We start from the raw sequence: 8,604 nt of genomic DNA on the forward strand, positions 1-8,604 counted from the left end.
ATGTGTTGTTTTCAAATCAAGACTCCATTCAGTCACAACAGAAAGAGTAGAAAGTAGTATTGGTTTGAGCAGCACAACTTAAAGATGCGTTGTTTTCAATGAAGCCTCTATTCAGTCACAGAAACCAGTAGAAAAATTGTATTGTTTATGAACAGCATAGTAAACATGTGTTGTTTTAAATGAAGACTCCATCCAGTCACAGAAAACAAGTAGATAATTACATTGTTTATGGAAGAATGTGTTATTTTCAGTCAAGACCCATTCAGCTACAGAAAAACCAAATGTAGAAAATCGTGTTGTTTTGAACAGCACAGAAAGGAGGTGTTGTTTTCAATGAACACTCCACTCAGTCACAAAACCGTTGAAAAAAACAAGCTCAATCAGGGTTTAAAATGAACAAATTAGTTTTTCAAACAACTCGTGATAGATGTGTCTTTCAAATGTGAAATGCTACTAGCCCAAATCAAAGGATCAGTCACACACACACACACACACACACACACACACAAGAAAGAAAGAAGAAAGAAAAGAAAAGAAAAAAAGCCCCAAAATACCAAAATCAAACAAAAAGAAACAACGTGCCCTTCAGTTCTGTATTGACCAAAACTGATAACCAAACTCAACACAGCAGATGATCAGAATTTACGAAAACTAGAAATCCCCAAACGGTACTCCATAAACGATCGAGTAATTCCTATGCCTTTGAATTCAACGTGCAACACATGTCATCAAATCATTTTTAAATGCGTGGGGGAGGGGAAACGGTTAATTAAACCTATTTCATGCTCACGCATACGAAAGTCAAGTCTGTCGTTGGCTGGATATGGGTTAAATGGAAATCTTTATGACCACTCATACATTTATGGCCGCAACGTGTGATTTGCATTTACAGTTTTGTGATATTTTTGTGTGAGAGCCACGTATATGCTAGATGTCATTGATATCTTTTGAATCCGTCCAAGTATTTCCTGTTTTGATTGTATCGGATTTTTGGTTATCCTTGTTTACATTTTACAAATTACTTTTTTTTTTTTTTGGAGGGGGTGTGGGGTTGGGGTGGCGGTGGCGGTGGGGGTGGGGGTGGGGTAGAACTCTATCAATTCACTTGCTCATTATATATGTACATTAGTTACCATTTTTTGTGACTTTTCGTTTTCCTTGTTTGAGTCGCAGCATCTTTTTAGTCCGTGTTGTTAATAACCAAGACAAGCATGCATGTTTGAAAAAACAACAACAACAACTCGACTATCATTCTCCCTCTTTTCTTCCACCACCACCCCCTCTCCCAACCCCCACCCCCCCACCACCCCCACACACACACACAACCCACCCCCACCAACCCTCTTCCATCACCTCCCCCACCCCGCTCCTTCCCCATCCACCACACACCTCCCCGCATTTTCTGTTGTGAACATGTGCGGGTTATCATGTTGCATTTTTCCAGAAAGTATTTTTTTTTTTATTGTGTGTGTGTGTGTGTGTGTGGTTTGTACATTTTGTATCTTACGCTTTTTTTCTTTCATCGTTGCATAAATAATATGTTCCTGCTTCTTATGGACTTTTTTTGTGGTTTATTTATCAAATATATTTTAAAAATTTATTTATCCACAAATTATGTGGTACATGCGCGTGCTCAGTAGCTTTTTTTATTTTGTTTTATTTTTTTTTTTTTTAAATTAACATTATCATCTTGCTACCGACGATTGATTGGAAACATATTCAATATTATATGGTGTTATTGTGTTGTTATTGTATGCTGTTTGGGATATATCATTTTCCTTATTATCATACGTAATTTTGTTTTCCCTATTTCTTCTGTACCTATACCAGTTCATGAGGTTGTTCGCGTGCGCGTTATGTAAAAATCGAAAAGGTAAAAAGTTATGGTTCGCGAAGGTTTTTGTACAAAATACTTCCCTCAGATGATAATAAAAATCGGTGGGAAATTCGTTCACATGACGACTCATGCTTTCTGTCTGACAGTATTGTATTGACAATATCTGAGTGAGTGAGATGTGAGACTGATAATTGATAACTGATCGTTTTGTTAACTGAATGTCTGGTTGAAAGGTTCTTTGGTTTTAACGATTGAGACGTAGAGGTATACCTACCACCCACCCACCCACACACACATATATAGAGGTAACGCGTCCGCCTAGGAAGCGAGAGAATCTGAGCGCGCTGGTTCGAATCACGGTTCAGCCGCCGATATTTTCTCCCCCTCCACTAGACCTTGAGTGGTGGTCTGGACGCTAGTCATTCGGATGAGACAATAAACCGAGGTCCCGTGTGCAGCATGCACTTAGCGCACATAAAAGAACCCACGGCAACAAAAGGGTTGTTCCTGGCAAAATTCGGTAGAAAAATCCACATCGATAGGAAAAACAAATAAAACTGCATGCAGGAAAAAATACAAAAAAATGGGTGGCGCTGTAGTGTAGTGTATATATACATACATACATTTACAAACACACCTACACCACACACGCACACACATGATTACACAAAAGCATACCCACATGAACACGCTGAAAATGAAGTCATCACATTTTAATGGCACAATAATTATGCACAATCAAGAAAAAACAACAACCCAGTCTATGTGAACATGTCTGCAACTTCACAGGTGGCTTCATTTATTCCAAACTTCTAGTTAACCACGTTCTTGAAGATGATAATGAACACAATTCATATGTTCTGTATGTTAAGTTTTCATGCACACACACACACACACACACACACACACACACACACATATATATATATATACACACAAACAAACACATACATGTGCGTGCACACACACACACACTCACACGCACCCACACCCACCCACACACACACACACACACACATCTTAACATCCTGTATTTCAATATTTTTACACTGCTTTGGATGACATATTCCTGCAAAACTCATCAGAGGGACGAACAAAGTAACACAAAGAAGTTAAAACAATGATGAAACTGAAAATGAAAAAGAAGAAGAAGAAAAAAACAACAACAACAACAAAACAACAACAACAAAACAAGAGAGGCAAGGCCTTCAAGACTCACTTGTGATACACTTAAAAAAAAATCCAAGCTTTTTATGTATTGAGTATAATTTCAAAATGTAATGTTTAAGATGAGAAAGATAAGTTTAAAGCAAATTTAGTCCCCTAGCATTAAATACAGAGTAATTTCCCCCTTTTTTTTTTTTTTACTATCTGCACCAAAACGTTTGCAAAATAAATAAAACTTCCATGCTAAGCAAAAGAAGTTCCTGTTTGAACAAAAAATGATAATAATGACTGCTCTTGTTGTTGGGTCAGAATATCAGATCAAAGTGCCAAGTTTAGAGAATACAAAAAATATAAATATAACAGTAAATACAGTTTGCATATAATTAGACTTCATTTTATTTTTTTTTGTGCCCATCCCAGAGGTGCAATATTGTTTTAAACAAGATGACTGGAAAGAACTGAATTTTTCCTATTTTTATGCCTAATTTGGTGTCAACTGACAAAGTATTTGCAGAGAAAATGTCAATGTTAAAGTTTACCACGGACACACAGACAGACACACACACAAACACACACACACAGACACACAGACAGACAACCGAACACCGGGTTAAAACATAGACAAAAAAGAAAAGAAAAGAAGAAGAAAAAAAAAGGCAAAGAAGACAAGAACAGAAACAACGAAAACCAGCCAACCAACCAACCAACCAACCAGACAACTAACTAACCAACCACGTAATCAACCAACCAACCAACCTGACAATATATCATTTATTTATCACTGCTGTATACAGCCCAGGCGCCAGTTGCACTGCTTGGTTCCAGCTTTTTGACAGTCACACGTGACTAAATGCCTACGTTGACCGAACTACGCCATTGGTCAGTTCCATATTACACATAGTTAGTAGCGGGTTACGACCGTACTACGGGTGCAATAGCTGAATGGTTAAAGCGCTGGACTTTTAATCTGAGGGTCCTGGGTTCGAATCTCGGTGACGGCGCCTGGTGGGTAAAGGGTGGAGATTTTTACGATCTCCCAGGTCAACATATGTGCAGACCTGCTAGTGCCTGAACCCCCTTCGTGTGTATGCGCACGCAGAAGATCAAATACGCACGTCAAAGATCCTGTAATCCATGTCAGCGTTCGGTGGGTTATGGAAACAAGAATATACCCAGCATACACCCCCCCGAAAACGGAGTATGGCTGCCTACATGGCGGGGTAAATAAATAAAAACGGTCATACACGTAAAATGTTACATGTCTGTCTGAGTGTGTATGCGTGTGCGTCTGAAACTTGATTGAATGACACAGGAAACGAATGACGAGCGCCCAGTGGCAGCCGTCAGTCGGCTCTACCCAGGTAGGCAGCTTGTGGTGCAAATGTCCCCGTGTATGTAAAGCGCTTAGAGCTTGGTCTCTGACCGAGGATAGGCGCTATATAAGTATCCACATCAATCAATACTAGGCTCTTCCGTCCGAGCAATGCAACTGGCTCCAGATGACTACACTGGGCCATCATTAATTGCCAAGGCTGAAAACACTGTCAACATGACACGTTGCTATGAAAAAAACACCCCACATCAACTGAATGATAACAATGAACCACGTGAAAGCTGAAGAAATACATGCACCATTTAGGATAGAATGTCGGTATAATATAAGAGAGAAGATTAAAAAAAGAAGAAAAAAAAAAAAAAAAAATATATATATATATATATATATATATATATATAGAGAGAGAGAGAGAGAGAGAGAGAGAGAGAGAGAGAGAGGGTCAGAGTCAGAGAGAGATATATAGAGACATGGACACAGAGAGAGTGGGAGAGAGAGAGAGAGAGAGAGAGAGAGAGATGGCCACAGAGACAATGCGAGATAGAGGGAAAGAGAGAGAGAGAGGGGGAGGGATAGGAGAGGGGTGGGGGGCAGAGACAGAGAGACATAGAGACATGGACACACAGAGAGTGGGGGAGAGAGAGGGGTAGGATAAGAGAGAGAGAGAGAGAGAGAGAGAGAGAGAGAGATAGGTGGGGGGGGGGATTACAGAAACAGAGAGGTATAGACAGAGGCATGGACAGAGAGAGAGAGAGAGAGAGAGACAATACAAACACTACCACCACCACACACACACACACACACACACACACACACACACGCACGTCATACCCCCTCCCCCACACACACACGTCACACACACACACACGTCACACACACACACACACACACACACACACACACACACACACACACACACACACACACACACACACACACACGTCACACACACACACGTCACACACACACACACACACAGAACACCTGTTCACCTCTTCTTCAGTCAAAGAGACACAGCACAACCCGATCAATGATTAAAAACCACACAGACAGACATCCATTCCAAGTTAAAGTGAACATGACAAGATTAAAACATAAAAAAGAACGCGATAAACAGAAGATTCCTATCAGTTTAAACAGTTTCAAGAAGGTATCAACGAAGCGAGCGGACAGATTCATGTTCCCCACAACACATCAGCTAAAAAAAGACAACAAAAAAACAAAAAAACAAACACCGGAGCCGAAAACTGACTTACGCATAATCTCAACACACACAGCCAGACGAGACTCTGCAAAGATTCATACACATGGTTAAATAAATACATCACAATGTCACCTTTCAAAATGAATAACGTCTTTTGTTGTTCTTGTTTGTTTGTTTGTTGTTTTTGTTGTTGTTGCTTTTTTGTTTGTTTGTTTGTTTCAGCAGCAGTGATACACTGGTTCAACAACCTCGGCGACCAGGATTCAGAGGAAAAAACCCACAGATCACACACCGTAAGATAATTCAACTGCAGACATGTTGGCCCCCCTATCTATTTCGGTGGTCAAGGGAGGTCACTCTATTCTCGAACGTCGCAAGAAGAAGAAGAAGACGAGGAGGTTGGGTGATGTTCAGCCCCTTTCCACAGAATATCCTGACTGAAAATAAGCACCCAGCACAAGTTGGGAATATTCGGGGAGCGCTTGTTCGCCTATAAAATGACAGTTACTAAGTTTAGAAGAAAAAAAAAAGAAAAAAAAAAAGTACCACACACACACATGGCACTCGAATTGGAAAAAAAGAAGAAAAAACAACAACAACAAAACAAAACAAAAAATAACAACATCATACCCTTTAGCATATTATGCTAATGTGGTGATGACAACCAACCCCCAACCCTCCAACACCCGCCCTCTCCCTCCCCTTACTCCCCCCCACCCCACAACACCTCCCCGGCCAAAAAAAAAAAAAAAAAAAAAAAAAAAAAGAAGAGGAAGAAAAGAAAAAAATGGAAAACAAGTTTTGATGAACTAATCACCAGTTGTGTGAAGCACAGTCAGACCATCTAGACAACTGAACACAGCCTTGTGAATGTGGAGGTGGATTCTGTGTTGGGGGGGGGGGGGGGGGGTTGGTTGGAGGTGAGGTGGTGGTCTGGGCAGGGTGGTGGTGGTGGGGGTGGGGATGGGGGGTAGTGGCAGTGGTGGTGGTGAAGGGTGACACGCCCCCTCGCGTCCCCCTCGTTCCCCACCGCACCCCCTTCTTCCCTCCCTCTCCTCCTCCTCCTCCTCCTCCTCCACTTCCTCCTCCCTCAGCAGTTGATGGTGTGGCTCAGCTCTTGCCAGGCCGTTTGCTCCCGTACCGGTCCTATGGTCTGTCACATCACACATCAACCACATCAACATCAATGGTTCCACAACATCAACATCAACGTTCCCGTACCGGTCCTATGGTCTGTCACATCACACATCAACCACATCAACATCAATGGTTCCACAACATCAACATCAACGGTCCCGTACCGGGTCCTATGGTCTGTCACATCACACATCAACCACATCAACATCAATGGTTCCACAACATCAACGTTCCCGTACCGGGTCCTATGGTCTGTCACATCACACGTCAACCACATCAACATCAATGGTTCCACAACATCAACATCAACGTTCCCGTACCGGGTCCTATGGTCTGTCACATCACACGTCAACCACATCAACATCAATGGTTCCGAAACATCAACATCAACGTTCCCGTACCGGGTCCTATGGTCTGTCACATCACACAACATCAACATCAATGCTCCCACTACATCACAAACATCAACACAATATCAGCAACAGGTATCCTTTTCTTCGTTTTTTTTTTTCTTTTTTTCTTCTTTCTTTCTTTCTTCTGATGAGTCCAAGGCAAATTAAACACGCTGAAACACACACACACACACACACACACATACACACACACACGCACTAACACACTAACACACACACACACACACATCCACACACACACACACACACAAGCACATATTGTACAAATATCACATTTTGTGAATAAACGTAATTGAGCACACACACACACATGCACAAGCACTCCAGCATACACTCGTTAAGATACAAGTTCTCTTTACCTTTACCTTTACCACCCCCACCTCATTTTTCTCTCCCCTCTCCCCCCTCCTCCTCCTCCCCTACACCATCTCTCTCTCTCTCTTTTCCACTTCAACTTCGCTTTGTTTTTTTAAATTTTTTATATAAGTCATTTATGTGAAAATGGAAGTAGTATCATGAGCTGATACAATTGTATTGTCCAAATAATTATACAGCATTCATAAACTACATGTGTTATGCCATTTATGTATGTATGTATGTATGTATGTATCTCTCTCTCTCTCTCTCTCTCTCTCTCTGTCTCTTTTTCCACGCACAACTTCGCTTTTTTCCTCAAAACTATTAAGTCGCTTCCGAGAAGACGTTGTACGAGTTGATGCGATCATATCGTCCAGTTATACAGCACTCGTCAATCACATGTAGGCCCCACAATGGAATTTATGTGCGCATTGTTACATGAAAAAAAAAGGTATTAGTTTATGTCTCCCTCTTCAAAATGAGGCCTTGGCCTTTCTTGAAATAAACATCGTTACCGTTATCACTTTTGTCCCACACAACCAACCACACGTACAGAGCGCGCGCGCACACACACACACACACACACACACACGTACACACACACACACACACACACACACACACACAGTGACACACACACACACACACACACACCACACCACACACACACACGCACACACACACACACACACACACACACACACACACACACACACACACACACACACACACACACGTCACACGGTCAACAAACAACAGTAGATGGAACAAGTGCCCACTTACCGGTAGCAGTTTCTTCGCAGTTGGTGTGAAGTCCACGCCAAAGTACACAGTAGTGGATACAGTTAAGGGAAATAACGATGGAGAAAATACACACACACACACACACACACACACACACACACACGTTTCAAGTTTTAATTAATCCTTTCACTCCTATTGGAGTATGGAGGATTACTGCAAAATAATCTTTTCCTGCCCAGAACAAACATTTCCAAATACACAACAATGTCACATAAAAGTTGAGAAAACACAAATGTCTTTTAACTCCAAAAGTATAACTAGGCAACATTTGCAAATCTAATCATCTTACTTACAGCTAAAATGACTTTTTTTTGCCTCCTTTGAGCATATTACAAAAATTAAAAACCGATTT

The sequence above is a fragment of the Babylonia areolata genome, chromosome 31, assembly GCF_041734735.1.
Source record: "Babylonia areolata isolate BAREFJ2019XMU chromosome 31, ASM4173473v1, whole genome shotgun sequence".
In the NCBI taxonomy this organism is placed as follows: Eukaryota; Metazoa; Mollusca; class Gastropoda; order Neogastropoda; family Buccinidae; genus Babylonia; species Babylonia areolata.